The sequence below is a fragment of the Hibiscus syriacus genome, unplaced genomic scaffold (genome assembly GCF_006381635.1).
Source record: "Hibiscus syriacus cultivar Baekdansim isolate YM2019G1 unplaced genomic scaffold, ASM638163v2 tig00005294_pilon, whole genome shotgun sequence".
In the NCBI taxonomy this organism is placed as follows: domain Eukaryota; kingdom Viridiplantae; phylum Streptophyta; class Magnoliopsida; order Malvales; family Malvaceae; genus Hibiscus; species Hibiscus syriacus.
In genome coordinates, this window is record NW_024062052.1 from 940,525 (window position 1) to 963,211 (window position 22,687).

Sequence of the window (22,687 nt, forward strand, 5' to 3'; positions counted from 1 at the left end):
AGAATGAGAGGAGAAGAGAAGACATATATGAAGACCAGACAACTGATATAGCTTCCCTTACTCATTTTATAACCAAAAGGAGAATCATCGTGCTCCGTAGATTTTGAACGGGACTTGGTTTTTCATGCTATGAGGCCCCGTAGAGATGGTAGTTGAGCCAATGCCACTGTCATACGCATCAAGCAATTGTACTCTCTTCCTCGTGTAAGTTGCCTTTTCCCCTTGAATGTTTCTCCATAGCCAGCAGTCCTTGTAATTCAGACACAACTTCCTTCATACTTGGCCTTTCCTCTCCCTTCAGTCTCACGCATCTCCTAGCTATAGCTGCCACTTCTTTAAGCTGCTGAATGTTGTCATCGTTCACCATTCGTCCATCAAGAATTTCTGCCAACCCTTCCTTTTTCATAACAGAAACGAAGTACAAAGACAGATTCCTCTCAGGCTCAGGTCTTTCAAAACAAATCGCTTCCAAACCTGTTAGTAAATCTCTGAGAACGACCCCAAAGCTATACACATCACTCTTCTCAGTCAATTGACTCGTTTGAAAGTACTCGGGAGTCAGGATCCAAGTATCCCAGTGTTCCCTTCACAAGCGTTGTTATCTGTTCTTTATTTGAAGGGACCAATCTCGAAGCACCGAAATCAGATACTTTGGCATTGTAGTTCTCATCTAAAAGGATGTCGGTCAACTTGACATGATGCAGAAGAGTGCAAATAGGAAAGAGCTTCTGCGGCTTCTATGGCTGTTTTCAAACGAGCTTCCCATGGCATGACCGAGGCATTGTGCAAGTGATGGAAGAGGGTTCCATTTCTTACATACTCATAGACCAGCAAAGGGACTCGCGACTCCAAACAACAACCCAAGAGTTTGACCACGTTTCTATGGTTGATTTGGGATAACACGATGTCTTCCTTGATGGAGTGTTGGAACTGGCTTTGATCTCCGATGATGGACTTTTTAATGGCGATGTTACGACCATCGGGCAATGTTCCTTTGTAAACAGTACCCTGACTTCCTTGTCCAAGGATTCTACTTTCGTGGTTGTTGTTGGTGGCCTTCTTGAGTTGTTCGACTGTAAAGATTTTAGCTGTTTCGCCATACTGTGAAAGGTGTTCACGCAACAAGATTCCACCATTTTGCTCAAAGTTTTGCTGTTTCAGTTTGGTGAGCTTTCTTTGCTTGATCCCCAAATACACCCATGAGGAACACAAGAGCGAGGATAGAAGACTTTGCCTATTCCTGTAATTACGAGACAAAAAAGCATTGTTGACGATTATTAGTTGGGATTTTTGGAAATTTGAGATTTTTTCTAATAGTCTGGTGTGAAAAAAAAACATTGGTACTAACCAAGTGAAACAACAAGGATGGGAAAACTCTCACGGCGCGGCTTGGCTTGAAGACTGCAACCTGTTCCGTTTTTCCAACCATCACCCTCGAACCCTTCGGGGCATGAACAGCTATAGCTCCCAGCTGTATTATGACATGTTGCACTTCCACGGCAAGGCTTTAGTGTCTCGCATTCATCAATATCTACACATCTCCATCTCCAAACATTTTATATGATCAATATATGCATACATAAATACATACATATGTAAAGAAATGAAAAATCTGATGTATATACCTTGGCAGCAGTTGGAGAGATAAGGGATACCCTGAAAACCATCAAGACACTTGCATAAATATCCAGGACCATTTTCTGCATCAATACAATCACTATTTTACTTGCAAGCATAATTTTGTGCATCCATTTTAGCTTCCCTGCACGTTTGATTCCCGATTGTCCAATCAAGTATCATCGGGAATTTCTTGTCTTTGAAACCATCACTGTAGAGATCCCAAACAGAGAAGTTATAGGCTCCATCTTCCAGAACAAACCCATAGCTGCAAGGATTGAAGCCCAATATATTGGAATGATGGTTAGAGCTACCAAACGTTACGTGATAACTCTTCACTCCTTTAGGGATAGCCGTCTGCCAGCATCCGATGCCGGAGCAAGACCCGTTAATCACATCGGCGATGTTGTTACAAAACGTTAAACATCCGGTTATCTCCCAGATGATCCTGTACGTAAGCATAGGTATCACAACCAATGGCTGTGAACATGTTTCTGGTGTGAGATATGGGGAATTTCACAAGGTACATCCAATCTTCGAAATACGAACTACGGCCGGTCGAGTTGTAACAGTGGTAACCTATGCACTGATTGATGCGCAAATAGCCATCGAGAGAGATGAGGACAACTTCAATCTCACTGGTGGTTAAGAACTCTTTTGGAGGGTTCAAGGTGGTGTTACAACGAATGAAGAAGCTTCTACTGATATTACAATCGCTACCGCCGGTTCCAAATGGGAATGGGATGCTCATATTCCCGCAGCCGCCACTGAAGTTGCTACGACTCTTAACATAACTGCAAACAGAGCAAGCTCCTTTATCATACAACAACGGGCCATTATTCACTCTTCTTGTTTTCCCTCTCTGGCGGATGTATATAGGATGATTACTAATTTATAGGATTTGCATGGGCCAAGATTCAGAGCCAATGAATTATGAAGCATCAGTCATATTAACTAATTAACATAACCCATAGGATGGTGTAGAACAATGAAGTCAAAGACAGCAATTAACAAACTTACAGAATTATATTAGAAACTTCAGAAGGTAAAACTACAAAATTTTTGTAGTATGAAATTAGATCATCGATAAAATAATACAAACTATGTATAAATTTAAAATTTTTAAAAAAATACAATCATACCTAATACCCCTCGATCCATCTTTAAATGGTCATATTGGTACAGTACTGATGTTTATTACAATGTAGACTCTTTGCTTCATACTTTTTTTACTACGAATAATGAAGTCATATTCATATACCCATACGACTGTGTAGAATACTGAAGTCATATTCAAAGACACGTGTAAATTTAAGTGGGGCTTGGAAAGACCAGTGGACTCAAAGTCTCGGTCGTTTTTTATGTAACTTTTTATTAGGATAGTAATGATAATTTAGTGGACGTCTTGGTCGTTTGTCTTTTATATAACTTCTATTTCCCTTGCAATATCTCAGGGAAGATATTATGGACCCCATGGGGAGTGTCTCATTAATGAATTGTAAGATAAACATGAAAACATACTAATAAAAGGTAATGCGAGAATTACAAGGGTTTTTTCTTTTGGGTCTAGTGTGTTGTACAAACACAAAAATGAAAAGTATTTAACAACATTCAAATCTGACTTGGTGTTTAATGCTGTAATGCCTACACGGAGATGCTAGTAGAACCGTCATGGTTGGTGCGACTGTTACACGATTGCGAGTCATACAGGTCTTCAAAAAAGTATTCAAATCTACTTTTTTGGTAGTTGTTTACCGTTCTCTCAAGTTCTTCCACTGTAACTCTTCACAAATGCACATCCTGCTTCCACTGTAACTTGATTTTTAACATTTCGAAATTAGCACTTCCATCAAACAAGAACAATTCTATGTATGGTAATCCAAACTTATTATTAATACAATAATTTGATTTCTTATTGCCTTGTATCCGTTATAATAGTCCACAACCCATCAGATTTTACTCTTCTGTATGTCGATGCTTTCTTAAGTACAACCAAGTTTATCATAGATTTATATGTTTATATTTAATTTTATTAAAAATAACCAATTAATTTTACCACTTATATTTTTCCTATTTTTTATTTTAAGCAAGCAAAAACGGCCTTTCAAGTTGGTGGCAGCTTGACTTATTAAATCAGAAACATATTCATTCCTGCCACATTATACAGTAGCCGTTGTTGGAAATCGAATAATTAGAGTAAATTCATCTTAAAATCTAAGCATATGTATGAACCAATCAAAGCCTTCCATGCATCTTAAATAAAAAAGAAATTTCAGAAAATCAATACATCTCAGCATATAAATTTTCTAGAGATATGATTCGTTGATCATGTTTGTGAGAAACAATCTTGAAATGCAATGAAGAGACTTCAAAACAAACAAACAAACAAAAAAGTAAGTGTATGAATGAGCATGATACATGTTCAGTACTAATTTATCTACAGAAAAATGAAGCAATCCAATGAAATAAGAGGATTGTCAATGTCCTCCTCCATAGTAACCTATTCACTTTCTTGCTGCTATGACAGCGCTGCTCTCAGCGCAGTTTCGTCAATTTTCGAACTAATTCGGTGAACCAAAGTCTCTCTATTTCTTAAACAAGGCTTCAATGGAGTACTTGGATCATGGCTGTTGAGCTTCTTGGGACTCGAAACCCTGAAATTTTCCCTTCTTTGAGAGGAAGAAACTGAGTTGAGTGCATTCACCTTGGGACCAATAATCCTCTATAGTTCTTATTGTTGTTGTCTCCGTTAAATCTCCTGCTTGGTGTAGGCGACCTCAAAACCCTACTTGGTAGATTATTATATGGAGAGTTAAGCCTATAATCAGGGTCCTTCCGGAAGCTCTTTTGTCTCGTTAACGTTGATGGTGAATTCGACCGTCCTCTCTTCTGCGGTGTAGACCGGCAATTCCCCCTCGCCGGACTTCCCTGTTTTGCCAGTGCTACCACCGGTTTAACAGGCGAGTTCGATAACTGAGAAGGAGATTTAGTGACAGCTAACGTACGAGAAGCTTCCTTGATTGAATTAATACGGACAATATGAGGGTTTTCCTTAACACGTGCCCACAAAAACTCATTGGAAAAGGATCGATCCTTGGAGCTCGAAGCCGGAGAACAGGAACCAGTTGCAGTGCTGATGGTGGAACAGGTGAAGGAAGAAACCGAAGAAAAGGATGAGATGGTGGGGGAAAGAGGCAATGGGGAGATTTTCTTTGTGACGGGAATGATCCAAGATTTTCTTTGGGAGCTTGTTGTGATGATGAGATGACAAGCTTGTCTTGAACATGACTGAAATCCTCGATGTAACATTTCTTGGGTTTGCATTTGCTGATCCAAGTACCCATTTTGTGTTCGTTGGTTTCTGGGTTCATAGATAAAGACTAAGCAACTCCGTTTTATACAGTCCAAGGTTGTTGTTGGATTTGGACAAATGGTGAAGTGTTGGCTTTTGCTCTTTTGTTCACTACTTTTACTTTATCATTATCATGTGGGTGTTTTGAATTTTGTTGCCTGTTATGTAACGGTCACATATAGAAAAGAAATGACGAAACCCAGAAAAGTGTAGTGGCCAGCGGGGGAGAGTTTAATCTGAACTATATTGCTCTTTTACCTTCACCAAAAGCTTTATTTCAAGACAACCTTCAACATTTCATCTGAAATTCAAGTTTTAATCATTTATTATTATTATTATTATTTCGAAGCATGACCTATTTTTATAACGACCTCAATAATATACTACACCTGTACATATTAAATTAACTCACCTCCCTGATAAATTCATTGGATGGATTGAAGCATGCTTCACTGAACCAAGATACTCAATATCTTTTAATGGTACTTTAATTGGGTTCTTCAAAGGTGCAAGAGGAATTAGACAAGGTGACCCCCTTTCACCTATTCTTTTTGTAATTTCTCTGAATGTACTTTCCAGTCTGCTCAATTTATCTGTTGCTAGAGGTCTGTTCAATTACCATCCTAAATGCAAACAAATAGGTCTTACACATCTTTCCTTTGCCGATAATTTATTGATTTTCTATAAAGGAAATGTGGAGTCAGTTGCAAGAGTAACCTCTGTTCTTGAAAAATTCTACGAATTTTCTGGTTTGAATCTCAATGCTTCAAAGTGTGTTTTCTTTACTGCTAGCATTTCAACCAGAACTGTCAACACCATCAAACACCTTACTGGTTTTAATCTTGGATGCTTGCCTGTTCGTTATCTAGGAATTCCTCTTATTACCAGAAAACTCGCAGTGAAAGACTGTGACAACCTTATTCAGAGCATCAAATCCAGACTTAATCTCTGGTCTAGAAAACATCTCAGTTTTGCTGGCAGATTCAAGCTCATTAGAGTTGTCCTGTTTAGCATAGCAAACTATTGGTGCCGACAACTTCTTTTGCCCCAAGCTGTTATCAACAAAATTGATCAGTTATGCTCTCGTTTCTTCTGGAAAGGAACTGATTCAGCAGCTACTGGTGCGAGAGTCAGTTGGGACAAAATCTGCCAGCTTAAATCCGAGGGTGGTCTGGGCCTGAAAAATCTTAAAAGTTGGAACCGAGCTTGCATGATCAAACTTATCAAAAACATTCTTGCTGGAGAAGGTTCGTTATGGGTTGCTTGGATCAACAATAATGTTTTAAAGGAGTGCAATTTCTGGCATATTGAGGGAGGCTCGAAATTCAGTTGGAGCTTTAATAGATTGCTCAAGCTACGTGATGAAGCTCTTCCTGCCATTTCAAACATAACATCTACTATAAGGGAAATCTAGAAAGAAATCAAAATTAGTGGGGAAAAAGTTTCTTGGCAATCCTTGATTTGGTTCCCACTTCATATTCCGAAGCACAACATTATTGCTTGGATGGCCCTCCAAGATCGACTTCCTACTCGAGAATGAATTCAACGTATGGGGATTACTACTTCCGTGGACTACACTTCTGTAATTCATCAATGGTAACTCGTTCTCATTTGTTCTTCGAATGTTCAACTGCTTCTTATCTATGGGAAGCAATACTTTCACATAATGGGATAAAGAAATTTGTTTCAGCTTGGGAAGACATGGTTAATTGGGCTACAATCACCTGGAAAGGCAAGTCTCTCATTGTAACTATTCTAAAAATTGCTTGGTGTGCTTCAATCTATGTTATGTGGGAGGAACGCAACCGAAGAATTTTTCAAAACTGATCAAGAACTGCTAAAGATCTCTTCATTTGCATCAAAGAAGTTGTTGCAATCAAATTAAGGGGAAAAACTATTAATAGGAATGATAATATTAACTCTTTCCTTTGTAACTCTTGGGGTATTGACTAAACCGATCTTTTCTTGTTGTAAGTTGACTGTACATATATTTTTGTGATCGATTTTTTGTAGTAGTTACTGCTTTCTTTGGGTAATAAAATTAATTTATCCACACAAAAAATTAACTCACATTAATTTCTTTCAACTATAATAAACAAAACATATACTCAAAATCTATGGATTAAAACTCAAATATTATCCTAACCTCAACCCTAAACTCTAACACTAACTACAAAATCATGAACTTTACGTGATTTTCTTGTTAATTTTATTTATTTAATTAATATAAATTAAAATATTATTTACAAAGAATTGATTTAGGGTTAAAGAATGCATGATAATGATTTATATGGTGTGTGGGTATATATATAAAGAAAATAAAGGACATATTTTTATATAAATGAAAATTACTCGGTTTAGAATTTTATTTTATGGTGTAATATTTGATATAGTATTAATAAAATATTTTAATTTTATAAATAATGTTTAAATATTATCACATGTACTAAACTTTAAATATTAAACTCTAGATTCTAGACATATAATCATAATCCTTAAATCTTAAATTATATTATATATATAAAGAAACAAACCCTTAATACCACATATCATTTATTTAATCTTATTTATAATTTTTTTTATAAAAGCCGATTTTATTAAAAAGAGAAAATATCTAGAATTACAATGAAGGTTTACTATCATAAGCGTAAACTAAACACATAATTAAGATATATTTCATAATCAAGATATATTTCATAATCATTGACACACAAAGAAAAACTAGCCACTTAAAATAACATAAGGACAATATAAGAAAAAAATTAAAAACTTAACCAAAAAAATTCTAACTAAAGATAAATACGAACATATCTGACCGCATCGTAAATGAACCACAAAAGGAGATAAAGCTATTAAAAATGCACAAGTAAACCACAAAGCAAAGTCGAACAACGTGAAAAATTATTCAAGAACACAAGTCGCGTATCTAAATCTAATAATTTGAGGATCCAAAGTAGGGACGATCATCGTGATAATAAATAAGTGTCATCTTGATCTGTTATAGCGATGTCAAATCTAACATTGAAAAAATATAAGCAAAAACAATGATCAAAATGTGTCAAAAGATAAAGGAACACAAAACCATAAAACATTAAAAAAAACATGTGATAAAAGTAGAATTATTAAAGAAAAAACAAAGATACAAACAAAGAAATTAAAAACTAAATATTGGTAGGAGTGATAAACATTGAAACTGATATCATCGTCTATCAATTAAGAAAGAAGAAAGAGATAAACTGCATTTTTTATGCTTTCAATTGAGAGAATAGTTTTTGGTTTATAATTTTTTTAAAACTCACTCACCATATATGAAATAATTTTCTTCCTTTTTATTAAGGACAAGCCCAAAACATTTTTAATATCATATATCTGTACGTTTTTATAAAGGCAGAAGCATGGAGATGAAGGTCAATTATTGGCACCAATCTCTGGCTGGACAAGAAGAAGATGGCTTCGGAGCTGTCATACGTAGGAAGTATGATTAATGTCATAATTATTTTTAGGTAGAATAATTAAATATTATTTTTGAAAAACAGTTATGTCTTTAATTTGAAAAATTGATGATTTTGGATTGATTTGAATTAAATTGAAAAGGAGTCGCCATCGACCTTTGGGTTAGGTAGATCGAAAACCCAAAAACGTCTTTTAAAAATAATTTAAAAAAAAATCATTTTTAAGACAAAAATTGTCTGCATTTACAAAGATTCATTTAAAACGGGTTCGGATGTCTATTACGCGTGGAGAATAATTAGCACCCCACAACGCCCAAAATTGGTACTGTATCGATTACACGTTGTCATAATGATGGAAATTACAAATCGAATATAAAGTTAAATTACGATCCATTTATTGAAATATAATTAATTTACTTAAAATTTTGTAATTGAAGAAAATTCTGATAAAAATCTTGAAATTAACAATCCTCCATTGGGAAAGCTATTTCAACTATTTTCCATTGTTAAAGAATATCTAGTCCTCATTGATTAAAGTATACAAATTGAATGTAAATGAATATCGACAATTTGCATTCGCATAAAATGAAATGAATTGTGAGTAATAATAATAAAAAAACACACAGGACATCATTAAAATAAATTAATTAGTAACATACACTTGATTTGTTTCAAATTACTATGTCGTTAAAATGCCGTACCGGATCGCACCACTTCGACCAAGTGATACTTTTCACGCTCATTTTTCGAATACGTGTCCTTGAAATTATTCGAATATTTCAACCATGGGTAAAATACAATGGAAATAAATGTTACTAAAAATACAAAAAAAAAACATGATTACATTAAATGGAATTGAAAACATTATTTACATAATACACATAAGCATACAATATATTCATACATAAATGAATAGCATAAAAAAAGTAAACATTACAAACCAAAATGAAATCATTAAAATAAAAATATTTACAAGACTAAAATAAAATTAACATAAATTTGAAGGACAAAAATAGCACAAATTTAAACATAAAGGATTAAAATAATAAAAATAGAAACTAAAGGGACCAAAATGGATGAAACAAAAACTAAAGGGATTCAAATAGCAAAAATAGAAACTTAAGGGTCTAAATAATAATTACAAATAAAATAGAACCCATATCACAAATGTCTAATAATACATGCACTGGAAATGAAATAAAACCATAACTAACATTTAGGACTAAAATAAAATAACCATATACATAGAGGACTAAACAATAATTAAACGAAATATCCAACAATGACTAAAATAAAGACTTTACAAATGTCATGGCCAAATTAGGATGTCAATGAAAATGAACAATACACTAAAACAATGACTAAAATGGAATAATTAAAAGTATCATGACCATATTCAAGCAATCACATAAATATGTAAGATAAGTGACTAAAATAAAATTATTATAAATATGGTGGCCAAATTAGAATAACGCAAAGATTATAAAATACATGGAATTAGTGATCAAATTGAAATATTTGAAAATATTGAAGACACAATCAAATATAGACAAAAATGATATAAAATATGGATAATGACCAATATATAACAGTGAAAAGACAAAAGCTCAAAGTCAAATAAAATGAAACTTCATTTAATGGCTTAATCGTGAGATTACAAGGATCAAGGACCTACAGTGTAGTTTACCCCTTTTACCAAAACACGCAAATCCCCCACAGCCTCAAACGACGTCGTTTCGCTTGATGTTATAAGCCCAAAATCGGGCTTTCTTTGCCCATTTTCCTCATTTATGCTTCATTCTCAAAACAGAGAAGAGAGATATATTAAAACTCTCTTAACCTCTCCTTGTCGGCGAGAGGGAACCACGGCGGAGTCGTGGCGGCGCCAACGACAAGAGAGAGAGAGACCCAAAAAGCCTCCTCCCCTCCTCCTCTTCCCAGAAACTCACATATTTTACCCTACAAACAACCTTAGAGCCTCAAATCTAAAAGGGTTACCTCTCGAATCAATGAAACGTCGGTGACCCGTGGGCTTCCCCGACGAGCTCCGATCAAGGTAAGGGCTTTTTCACTCCCTTTCTTTCTCTTTCTTTTCTTTTTTTAAACCCTGAATGCTCTATCTCTCTCTCTTTCTATTGTTTTTTTTCTTTTCTGGTTTTTTCCCCACCGAATACTCTCTTCTCTTTTTTTTCTCTCTGTCTTCACTGCTTCTGTTTTTATGTTTGCATGTTAGATCTGATTGATGATAGCTTCTAATCTTGTGTTGACTTGTGATGTTGATATCCTTGGTAGGTAATCATATCCTAAGTTTATAGGATAAGATTTTATTTTGATTTATCTCTGTGCTTCTGACTGATTTTGGGGTCACTGTTGGTTCAGACGAGGACGGCGGCGGGAACAGGCGGCAGCAACAAGGACTGGCAGTGACAATGACCGGCGGTGACAATAGCTATCTCTAGGGTTTAAGAAACCTAGGGAGTTGACATTGGACCGGGTCGGATCCCGGGGCACAGATCTGGGCTTAAATCAGGTCTGGACTGCTTGTTGGGCTGGTTTCTGGAACCGGGTTTGTAGTCTACTGAGTTGGGTCGGGTTGCTGGGTTAGCTGCTTGGTCTGCTTGCTTGTAATATTAGGCTTCGGGATTGGGCCTTTGGGTAACCTGTTGGGTTGTTTGGCCTGTAAATAAAAATGTAATAATAATAATAATAATAATAATAAATAAAAATTAAAAAAAAAGATTCGAACAAAAATGGGTGTCTACAATTAATATATACGAGTTGAGTTTTATAAGTGAAGTGTGGTCGCCCACAGATTTTCACAGTCTTATTCCCCAACAGATGCTGTATTCCATCATGCTAGATCCTGTTCCCTCTTCTTCATTTACTATAACGTTTCTCTTTTCTTTAAATTTGTATGTGTTGAGTTTGTGACAGCATAAGCTGTCCATTCCTAACCCTGGAATATGACACAAATATTTTTAAAACATTTTTCTTATTACTCAAGTTATTCCTTTTTTTTATTATTTTCTTTTATATTTTTATGTTTAATATTTTTGTTCATCAATCAAATTTTCTATTTAAAATGTTTCAGTTAAATATTGAAGGAGAAGGACGATCGACTGAATTTATATAAATTCTTTTGATTAATATGGGTTAAGCTACTTTACGGATGTTTATATTAAAGTTCAAAGTGTAAATTTAATTACTCTATTATAAAAATAACAATCTAGTGTTTGGATTTATATTTAGTGTTTAGACTCTGTAAAACTTTATTTAATTAATTATATTTTTATATAATTATTTAATATTTAATTTATAGGTTGACTAATTCGGTTTCGAATGTTGTAAAATTTATTATAGGGCTAGCCTTCTAATTTATTTTGATTCATTCACAATGTCAAAATTCAAATTTTAAATGTTATTTAAAGAATTTAATATCTTGTCTAGGGATTGGCACGTGATCCGAACTTGATGAGTTTGGGTCGGGTCGGGTCGGTTTTAAGGTAAAAATACTCGACCCAAACAGACTCGAAAAATAATTTAAATTTACTTTATAGATTTAGGGATAATTGCAATAATGACCCTCTCTTTATATTTTTTCAATTAGATCCCTATTTTTTATTGACTAAAAATAATATATATATATATATATATATATATATATATATATATATATATATATATATATATATATATTTCGGGTCGGTTTGGGTTTTATATCAAAAAGTTGGGTCGAGTTAAGGTCGGGTAAAGTGACCCCTAAATTCAGGTCGGATCAAATATTAGGTGGAGGTAAACATTTTTGGGTTGAATCGGGTTGACTGAAACCGTCCCATCCCTAGTCTTAGCTCACTAATCAAGCTAATAGTTGATATTTAAGGGTTTGAATATGATTTTAAAGGGTTTTTTTGGGTATTAAGTTAAGGTAAAGTTAACCACTCCACTAACTAAACAACCACAATGATTAATTAAATAATTATTATTTTTAAAGATGTATTGGGTTCGAGTACTAACTGTAGACACTAATTTTCGTTCATTTTTTTATTCGGATATATATATATATATATATATATATATTATATAGTTTGCAAACGGTTTGAAAATACGTATATAATATATAGTTTCCAAAAACATTTTAAAATATATATATAATATATGGTTTTTAAAACACTTTTGAAAACGGTATAATATATAGTTTTTTAAAAACATTTTAGGAAAATATATAATATATAATTTTTTAAAATCATTTTGAAAGCTTATAAAATATATAGTTTTTGAAAACATTTTTTAAAAACTTATATAGTTTTTTAAAACATTTTTGAAAATTTATATAGTTCTAAAACGTTTTTGAAAAATTATATATTTTAAAAACATTTTCTTTAAAACTTATATAATATTTTTAAAAACATTTTGAAAACTATATAATATATAGTTTTGAAAACTTTTTTAAAATGTAATATATAGTTTAAGAAAAAAATATTTTCGAAATATATATTATATAATTTATATTATTTATTTATTTTCTTTTTATTAATTTATTTTTTATGTTTTTTCAGGGTCCAATAACGGTCCATATGTTGGTCCAAAGGAATGGGCCTGAACCAGCCCAAATGCAGTAAGGTTTTCAGTATGTGTCAAGGTGTCGCACTCAACGGCAAAGAGAGGAAAGGGCATAGGTCAATCTGGACCGTTGGATCTGACCCAATCCAACGGCCAGAAATCAATCCCAATATTCAAAGGCGATATCAAGAGTCAAGAGCGTTGCACGTTGCATGTCATACATGCAACAAGATCGGAGTACAAATCGGAACAAACAAGTACATGCAACAACCGACCACCCCGGAATATCCGAGATTGACCCCATAATAGCTGGAAACAAACCCTCGTCGGGGCTTATAAATACGGTACCCACGGGACATCAAGAGGAGAAGGAGAGAAAACCAAGATCACAGTGCCAAAAACCCACAACCGAGACCAAAGATCCATCGAACACAAGCACCACAACATCATACCAGCATAATAACCAAACACAACATCACAACCGGAGAACAGCAAACCAAACGACCAGAAGCCAAAACACAAACAACCCAAAAATAGAGCCAACACAAACCATTACCATAAACAAAACCGCAAAATACAATACACCACAAGCAAAGCACGAAAACAAGAACACCTGGAAGGTGAAGAGTTTTCGCCAAAGAGGGTGAGAACTGAAGTTCTTTATTTAGATCTACGACTATCGGGGATTATTTTGGTGATTTAGGGTTTAGTTTTGGGTTCAAGGGGTCATGAAGGTCATTTTGGTGAGTTTAGAGTTTTTCGGTCGCCGGAGACGGCGATCGGTGGTGGCAGACAGTGGCCGGCGGGAGCGACCACCACTCAGGTGAGAGAGCTCTAGAGAGAGGCAAGAGGATTATTTTCCTCTCATTTTTGTAGAGAGAGAGTGAAGGGAGCAAATGAGATAGGTTGGTCCATTTTTTGTCCTCAAAACGCATATATATATATATATATATATATATATATATATATATATGCGAATTGAAGCTATGTTGTTTTGGCCCTCTAATTCCAGTGTTTTCAAACTAAAATGGGGTAATGTCAGGTTCAGTCCTCCCCATCTTGTAATCTCATATGTGTGTCCCACATTTTTTTGGAATAATTATGATTTTGGTCCCCCTTATGTTTATTACATTTTATTTTGCCCCTAAAATTCATTTTTTCTTCGATTTACATTGAAATTGATCCTCAAATTTAATTTTATTTCAATTTAGTCCATTTTTATTATTATTATTATATATTTTTATTTGTTTTTTATTTCTAGCATTATTATTATTCATTTATCTTATTTTTTATATTATTATTTTATTCTATCTCATTGTATTTCATCGGTTTATTTTTATTTTTTTTCTCTCTCTATTTTATTTATTTTTTACTTTTTTTTTGATTTAATGATTATTTTTCTTTTTTTTCTACATTTTCTTTGATCTATTTAACATTTATTATTCATTGACTAACATTTCCGATCCCTTTTTTTAGAGAAGTTTCCAACTAATCCAAGGTAAGTTAATTCGAATCGAATATTTTAAATTTTAATTTAAATTCTAATTTTCACAATTAAAGACAACCGACAAATTAATTAGTACCGAAAGGGCGGTTTAGGGGTGCTAATCCTTCCTTGACCGTAACCGACTCCCGAACTCGACACGTTTCTAGTACAACGCATATCATGTAAGATGATGTCCGACCCACCTAAATTCGATTTAAAATGGTCGATGGCGACTCTAACCCAATCAATTCAAGTCGAAGTCTAATTTCGGGGCCCAACTGAAAGACGATTCCGACACTAATAATTACAAAATATTTGAATGTCGAGAGTTTTTAAAACAAATCCTACTGCTAATAATCATTCTAGATTAATAAAAAAAAAATTAAAGACGAGCACTAAATTTCTTTCGGATTGTTCCAATCTATGGAGTTATTTTAATAGAAATAAAAAAGGAATTATGATAAATTTCTTTCGGACTGAAAAATAATGATTTAATTTGAACTACTGTTTAGACCTTCCGTGCACATTTTTACATTCACGAGTTCCATATAATAATGAGTCTATTTTAAAGCTGCAATTTTAGTTATCTTGTTGTATGTTTCGTCTACGTATGCACTGAAATCTTTTCCAATTATTATAGTATCTTCTAACAGATGCCCAAAGTCGTCAAAATCACCTTTCCATGTTCCTTGAATGAAGTTAATTGCTTGAAATGGCCATCCACCCCCACCTCTCCCCATCGTGGGGTCAGTTTTTTATCTTTATAAAACGCCAAATATACATATAATGTGAATCCAAAATTATTTTCACCTTTTCAAATTTCTCCTTTTGACCGATAAATTGGGTACATGGCCTAATTAAATTGTTCAATATTTTTGTTAAATTTATCTAGAAATTAAGTTGGCAAGTTGGAAATTTTATTTTGATTGGTGGCCAACTTATTAAAAATTTCATCTTGGTTGATGGCCAAACTTTGAACATGTGAATTTCATATTTGGTGGCTAACTTGTACACATTGGAAAATTCTTTGGTAGGTGGCCAAACTTTGAACATATTGTTCTTGAAACTCAACTATAAATATGCCTAAGTATTTCCATTAGAAATCATCCCAAAAACAAGTTATCTCTTCCTCTTGTATTCTTCATTTTCCCACTTTGGGAATTCTAAAGAATTCCATTTGTTGTAATATTGGTGATATAGTGAAGTTATCATTCGGTGTGGTGCCCGATGAGTAGACGATATTCTCGTCGAACCTCGTAAATTTGGTGTGTTCTCTCATTTATTGTTTTTATTATGTTCTTTTCCATTGTGTTTCAATATTCAATAGTTTGACAGGTTTGTCCGCTGTGCAACCTTTGGTGGTTTTAATCTTGACATTTTAGGTCAATTTTAAAACTCGTTCGGGTGGGAAATAACTCGTTTTCCCCAACAATTGGTATCAGAGCTTCGGTTGAGGTTATCCTGGTGGTTCCGTTGCTGAAAAGATACAGTTCGTGCTATTGAATATTGTTCGTTGGAATTAAAATGCCAAAATACGAATCAGTTGAGACATCAAGCTCTTCATCCGGACCAGTGAGGAGGATGATGTCAAATGTAAATTTCTCGGTGGATTTGTTCGATGGATCCGATCATTTTGGCATATGGCAAGGCGAGGTGTTAGACGCTTTATTCCAACAAGGTCTAGACATCGCCATTGAGGAAGAAAAGACCGAATATATGGAGGAGAAAGAATGGGAAATAATCAATCGTTTGGCGTGCAGCACGATTCGATCTTGTCTTTCCAGGGAGCAAAAGTATGGCTACAAGAACGAGACTTCTGCAAGTAAGATGTGGAAAGCATTAGAGGAAAAATTCCTAAAGAAAAGCTCTCAGAATCGTCTCCACATGAAGAAAAGATTGTTCAGATTTGATTATCAACCAGGCACCAGTATGAATGAACATATCATTGCGTTCAATGAGCTAGTGGCAGACTTATTGGGCATGGATGAAACCTTCAAAGATGAGGATTTGGCCTTGATGTTGTTGTCATCTCTTCCAGATGAATTTGAGCACCTTGAGACAACGTTACTTCATGGTAAGGATAATGTTACCCTTAAAGATGTAACTGCTGCTTTGTATAGTTATGAGCTTAGGAAGAAAACCAAGAAGGAGAGCAAGTACGAAGCAGCGGAGGCCATGGTGGCAAGAGGTCGCTCGAAAAGTTAAAAGCCAAAGTGGAGAGGGAGATCAAAGTCGAAGTCCAGACTGGGAAAAGATGAATGTGCCTTTTGTCATGAGAAAGGCCATTGGAAGAAAGATTGTCCAAAGTGAAGAAGAAAGGAAAAGCTGCTCCAGATGCATGTGTTGCAGAGCATGATGCACACGACTCTGACATATCATTGGTTGCTTCATTAGCAACATTCCATTCCGATGAGTGGATATTAGATTCGGGTTGCACCTATCATATGTCCCCTAAACGGGAGTGGTTCTCCGATTTAGTGGAACTAAATGCAGGAGTTGTTTATATGGGCAATGACAATGCCTGTAAAATTGTTTGGATATGTTCAATTCGATTGAAGAATCAAGATGGATCAACCAGAGTTTTGACGGGTGTCCGATACGTGCCCAGTTTGAAGAAAAATCTCATCTCGTTGGGAGCCTTGGAATCCAAAGGCTCAGTAGTCACTATGAGAGATGGAGTTTTAAAAGTCACATATGGCGCACTTGTGATGATGAAGGGCATCAGGAAAAATAATTTGTATTACTACCAAGGTAGTACAATTATTGGAGCAGTTGCAGTAGCTTCCAGAGGTGATGATTTGGACGCAACCCAGTTGTGGCATATACGGTTGGGACATGCTGGAGAGAAATCCTTGCAAATCCTGGCAAAGAAAGGATTGTTGAAAGGTGCAAAGGCTTGCAAATTGAACTTTTGCGAGCATTGTGTTCTGGGAAAGCAGAAGAGAGTGAAGTTTGGCACCACTATACATAATACAAAAGGTATTGTAGATTATATTCACTCAGATGTATGGGGTCCTTCAAAGACATCGTCTTTGGGAGGAAACCATTATTTTGCAACTTTTGTAGATGACTTTTCCAGAAGAGTATGGGTGTATCCGATGAAGTCTAAAGATGAAGTGCTTCAAATTTTCTTGAAATGGAAAAATATGATCGAGAACCAGACTGGTAGAAAGATCAGACGTCTTAGGACGGACAATAGAGGGGAATATAAAAGTGACCCATTCTTTGACGTTTGCCATGAGTATGGTATTGTTCGACACTTCACTGTTAGACATATACCACAAAAGAATGGGGTGGCAGAGCGTATGAATCGAACACTATTGGAGAAAGTTAGATGTATGTTGTCTAATGCTAGGTTAGGCAAGACATTTTGGGCTGAGGCTGTGACATATGCTGGCCATCTCATCAATCGTCTGCCGTCATCAGCGATAGGAGGAAAAACACCATTGGAGGTATGGTCTGGAAAACCTGCTACTGATTATGATTCCTTACATGTATTTGGATCCACTGCTTATTATCATGTGAAGGAATCCAAGCTTGATCCGAGAGCAAAAAAGGCTCTCTTTATGGGAATCACTCATGGAGTGAAGGGATTCCGCCTTTGGTGTTTAGACACCAAGAAGATAATTTGTAGCAGAGATGTTACCTTTGATGAATCTGCCCTAGTAAAGAAGGTAACAAGTGAAGCAGTCCAGACAAGTAGTACTCCGCAGCAGGTGGAGCATACTCCAAAACAGGTGGAGTTTCAACAGACGATGATCCTAGAAGTTGATGCATCTGATTCTTCAACTCCAATAAAAGAATCAGAAGATGAAGAGGTTCAAACCCAATAACCATTGGAGACACCAGAACCACTTGCAGTTACAAGGCCAAGGAGAGAAATTCGTAGACCTGTTTGATTTGTTGATATGATGGCCTATGCTCTTCCAGTTGTTGATGATGATATCCCTATCACTTACCAAGAAGCAATACAAAGCTTGGAAAGTGATAAGTGGAAAAGTGCCATAGATGAAGAAATGTAATCTCTCCAAAAGAACAACACTTGGAAACTGGCACAATTACCGAAAGATAAAAGAGCCATTGAATGCAAGTGGGTATTTGTAAAGAAAGATGGATCTCATAGCAAGAAAGATGTTCGCTACAAGGCACGGTTGGTAGCTAAAGGCTACGCTCAAAAGGAGGGAATCGACTACAATGAAGTATTTTCCCCTGTTGTGAAGCATTCCTCCATTAGAATATTATTGGCCTTGGTAGCACAGTTGAATTTGGAGATAGCTCAACTTGATGTAAAGATGGCTTTCTTGCACGGTGATTTAGAAGAGGAGATCTATATGACTCAGCCAAAAGGATACAAAGATGGTGGTTGTGAGAAATGGGTTTGTAAGCTGAACAAATCGCTATATGGATTGAAGCAATCTCTGAGGCAGTGGTACAAGCAATTTGTTAGCTTTATGAGGAGGCAAAAGTATACTTGAAGAAAATATGATCATTTTGTGTATTTGCAAAAGCTCAAAGATGGATCTTTCATTTATCTTCTCTTGTAAATTGACGATATGTTGATCGCTTCGAAGAGTCAAAAGGAGATAGACAAATTAAAGGCTCAGTTGAATCAAGAGTTTGAGATGAAAGATCTAGGTGAGGCCAAGAAGATTTCTTGGTATGGAGATAAACAGAGATAGACAAAGAGGGAAGCTTTGTTTAACACAGAAGCAATATCTGAGAAAGGTATTACAATGTGTTGGCATGAATGAAAATACCAAACATGTAAGTATCCCTTTGGCTTCTCATTTGAAACTTAGTTCTCAATTATCTCCTAAAACTAACGAAGAACGAGTGTATATGGCAAAAGTTCCATATGCTAATGCAGTTGGGAGCTTGATGTATGCAATGGTGTGTACGCGTCCTGACATTTCACAAGCAATTGGAGTTGTGAGCAGGTACATGCATGATCCTGAAGAAGGACATTGGCAAGCTGTGAAATGGATTCTACGGTATCTCCAACAAACCGTGGATGTTGGTTTAGTTTTTGAACAGGATGAAGCACTTGGTCAGTGTATGGTTGGATATGTTGATTCCGATTATGCTGGTGATTTGGATAAGCGTCGATCAACTACTGGTATTTGTTTACTCTTGCTAAAGCCCCAGTAAGTTGGAAGTCTACATTGCAATCTACGGTAGCATTGTCTACTACAGAGACAGAATACATGGCAGTTTCAGAGGCTGTAAAGGAAGCAATTTGGCTTAACGGGTTGATGGAAGACTTGGGAGGTGTTCAAAGTCACATTAGTCTCTATTGTGACAGTCAGAGCGCTATCCACTTAGCGAAAAATCAAGTCTACCATTCAAGGACTAAGCATATCGACGTGAAGTATCACTTTGTGCGGGAGATCTTTGAAGAAGGAAAGATTCTACTTCAGAAAATTGCGACATCAGAAAATCCTGCAGGTATGATGACCAAGGTGGTAACAGTAATCAAGTTCAATCATTGTTTGAACTTGATTAACATCCTGAAAATATGAACACCTTCGGGTATGTGGCGCTTGTGAGCGCAATTAGAGGCACTACAAATTTGGGGAGTTGAAGAAGTTGAGTAGGCTTGGTAATTTCAAGCCAAGGTGGAGATTTGTTAAATTTGTCTAGAAATTAAGTTGGCAAGTTGGAAATTTCATCTTGGTTGGTGGCCAACTTATTAGAAATTTCATCTTGGTTGGTGGCCAAACTTTGAACATGTGAATTTCATATTTGGTGGTTAACTTGTACACATTGGAAAATTCTTTGGTAGGTGGCCAAACTTTGAACATAATGTTCTTGAAACTCAACTATAAATAGGCCTAAGTATTTCTATTAGAAATCATCCCAAAAACAAATTCTCTCTTCCTCTTGTATTCTTCATTCTCCACTTTGGGAATTCTAAAGAATTCCATTTATTGTAATATTGGTGATATAGTGAAGTTATCATTCGGTGTGGTGCCCGAGGAGTAGACGATATTCTCGTCGAACCTCGTAAATTTGGTGTGTTCTCTCCTTTATTGTTTTTATTCTGTTCTTTTCCATTGTGTTTCAATATTCAATAGTTTGACAGGTTTATCCGCTGTGCAACCTTTGGTGGTTTTAATCTTGACATTTTAAGTCAATTTTAAAACTACGTTCATGTGGGAAATAACCCGTTTTCCCCAACAATATTTTCTTCACATAAATAACAATACAGATACAAGTTGTTCCACTTGAAGATCAAACTCAAATCCTGCAAAAATTCTCAATTAATTACAAGGATACAATTGAGGTGGCACGAAAATAGGAACCAACATATAGCACGCCAGTTTGACATAAAGGTAGCAGTGACTTTCACAGCTTACAACAAGACAAACAAATATGCAAGGAACGTTTTTTTTTGTCAAACCATAAAAGCAGCAGGAGAGTTGAAAATAAGAATAGAAAAAAGTAGGCTGTAAATCATGTGATGAATGTTGAAGAAATCAAGGGTGTGGAAATGTCTCGGTGTTGGATTTGGAGGAGTTTGATGGGGCTCTGTTAGGAATATGAATAGGCATTTTGGTGGAGAAGGATTTAGCTATGCACTCAACCATCATGGCCTTGACGAGCTTTCTCTTCGCCGGGAACACGCTTCCTTTCTTCTCCCGAAACCAATAGGATGGCCCTTTTTGGCCTCCGACTGCCCCTGCCCCTGCCCGGGCGGCTTCTCCACCTTGGTTTCGCCTAAACTCCATGCTTCTTGGGAAATGTGACCAAAAGTGGGAAACTTATAGCCCAATATCAACTGAACACAATACATCCAATAACAAATCTTACTTTGCCACTTGTCATTAACTCACTGCACTGCAAAAGAGAGAGACAACTGGAAGCTATGTTATGTGGGGCATTCTAATATTAATATTCCTCACTAATTTGATGTAAAATGATGTCACTTTCATATTTCAACTTTAATCCCACCTCCAACGTCAAAAATTGAAAAAAAAAATGTTTTTTATAAAAAAAAATGTATTCATTCCAAAAAAACACACCGGTACAAATAAATTTACAACCCCACACAATAACTACCTCTAGAAAGAAAAGAAAAAAAACTCATAGTCAGATAAAAAAATTGGAAAAATATCATTCTTTACCATTTGAATTTTTTTGATATTTTTTTTAAAAAAATTGTAATATGACTTATTTTTTTTATCTTATAGGATATTTAATTTGTATAAGATTGTATTTTTTATTGTAAATTTCTTTCATTTATGTATATTTTAAAAGTTATATAATATTTTACTTTCAATCATATTTATATTATTTTCTAATTATAATAATTATATGTACGTATAAGCAAATACTTGATTGTTAATTATGTTATTGTGCCTATGTTATAGGCAAGGTTAAAGTAGTGTTGTAAAAGAAGATGTATAAGATTCAGTGTAAGATATTTCACAGAAGCTTCAAACAATTTTGGTTGTCTTCTATCCGGACCCATTCTCACTGCTGCTGAGTACCCAATTGTGTTGAATAGTTTCTAGAAGACAGCGCATCTATAATTCATAATGTACCTGGAGATTTCATCACCGTTCTTTTATCTTTACATAATTAAATTCATGTATAAATGACTAGGATTAATTCCTATTTCTCCTCTAATCTTTCTAGAAACTCTGCTGCTTTTACGAAGTTCAAATGTCCCACAATTCAAGGGGTCTCTCCACCCTCTTACGCACACAAATGAAGAACCCACCAGGAAACTACATGCAATATATATATAAAGTAGGCTTGAATCATACAAAGACAGGACAATGATTAAGATGTATGATATGATTAATATGTTAATGTGGGCAAGACATTTTGTAGTGTGTCAATATTGATGGTGTTGCTTGTCCATATTGAACAAAAGTCTTCCCCATGCAAAGGCTTCGTCCTTTGCGTGACCAACCTTTGCTATTTCAATCTTTTTCATGAATGATAATCCATCGCTGAACTTGATTAATAATTAAAACATTTACAACGTAGGTAATCGGAATAATTAAAACATATACAATGTAGGTAATCGGAATAATTAAAGCATTCAAAAACAAAATCCATGGAAGAGCGTTCATTGGTGAGTAATATTATGTTTGTTCTGCTCTGTTTTTTTCCCAAAGGAAGTCATGAGAGAATATTTTAAGGAAAGGAAAAGGGATTAGTTCAAGAGATTATGTGATCCTAATCACAAGAGGGACTATGTGATGTAGAAAG

General features: G+C 35.1%; 2 pseudogenes; both read right to left on the reverse strand.

Annotated features, from left to right (window-relative positions):
* Positions 1-84: 84 nt before the first annotated feature.
* On the reverse strand, positions 85-21,195 carry LOC120199025 (annotated as a pseudogene).
* LOC120199085 lies at positions 4,055-4,961 on the reverse strand (annotated as a pseudogene).
* Positions 21,196-22,687: the final 1,492 nt, after the last annotated feature.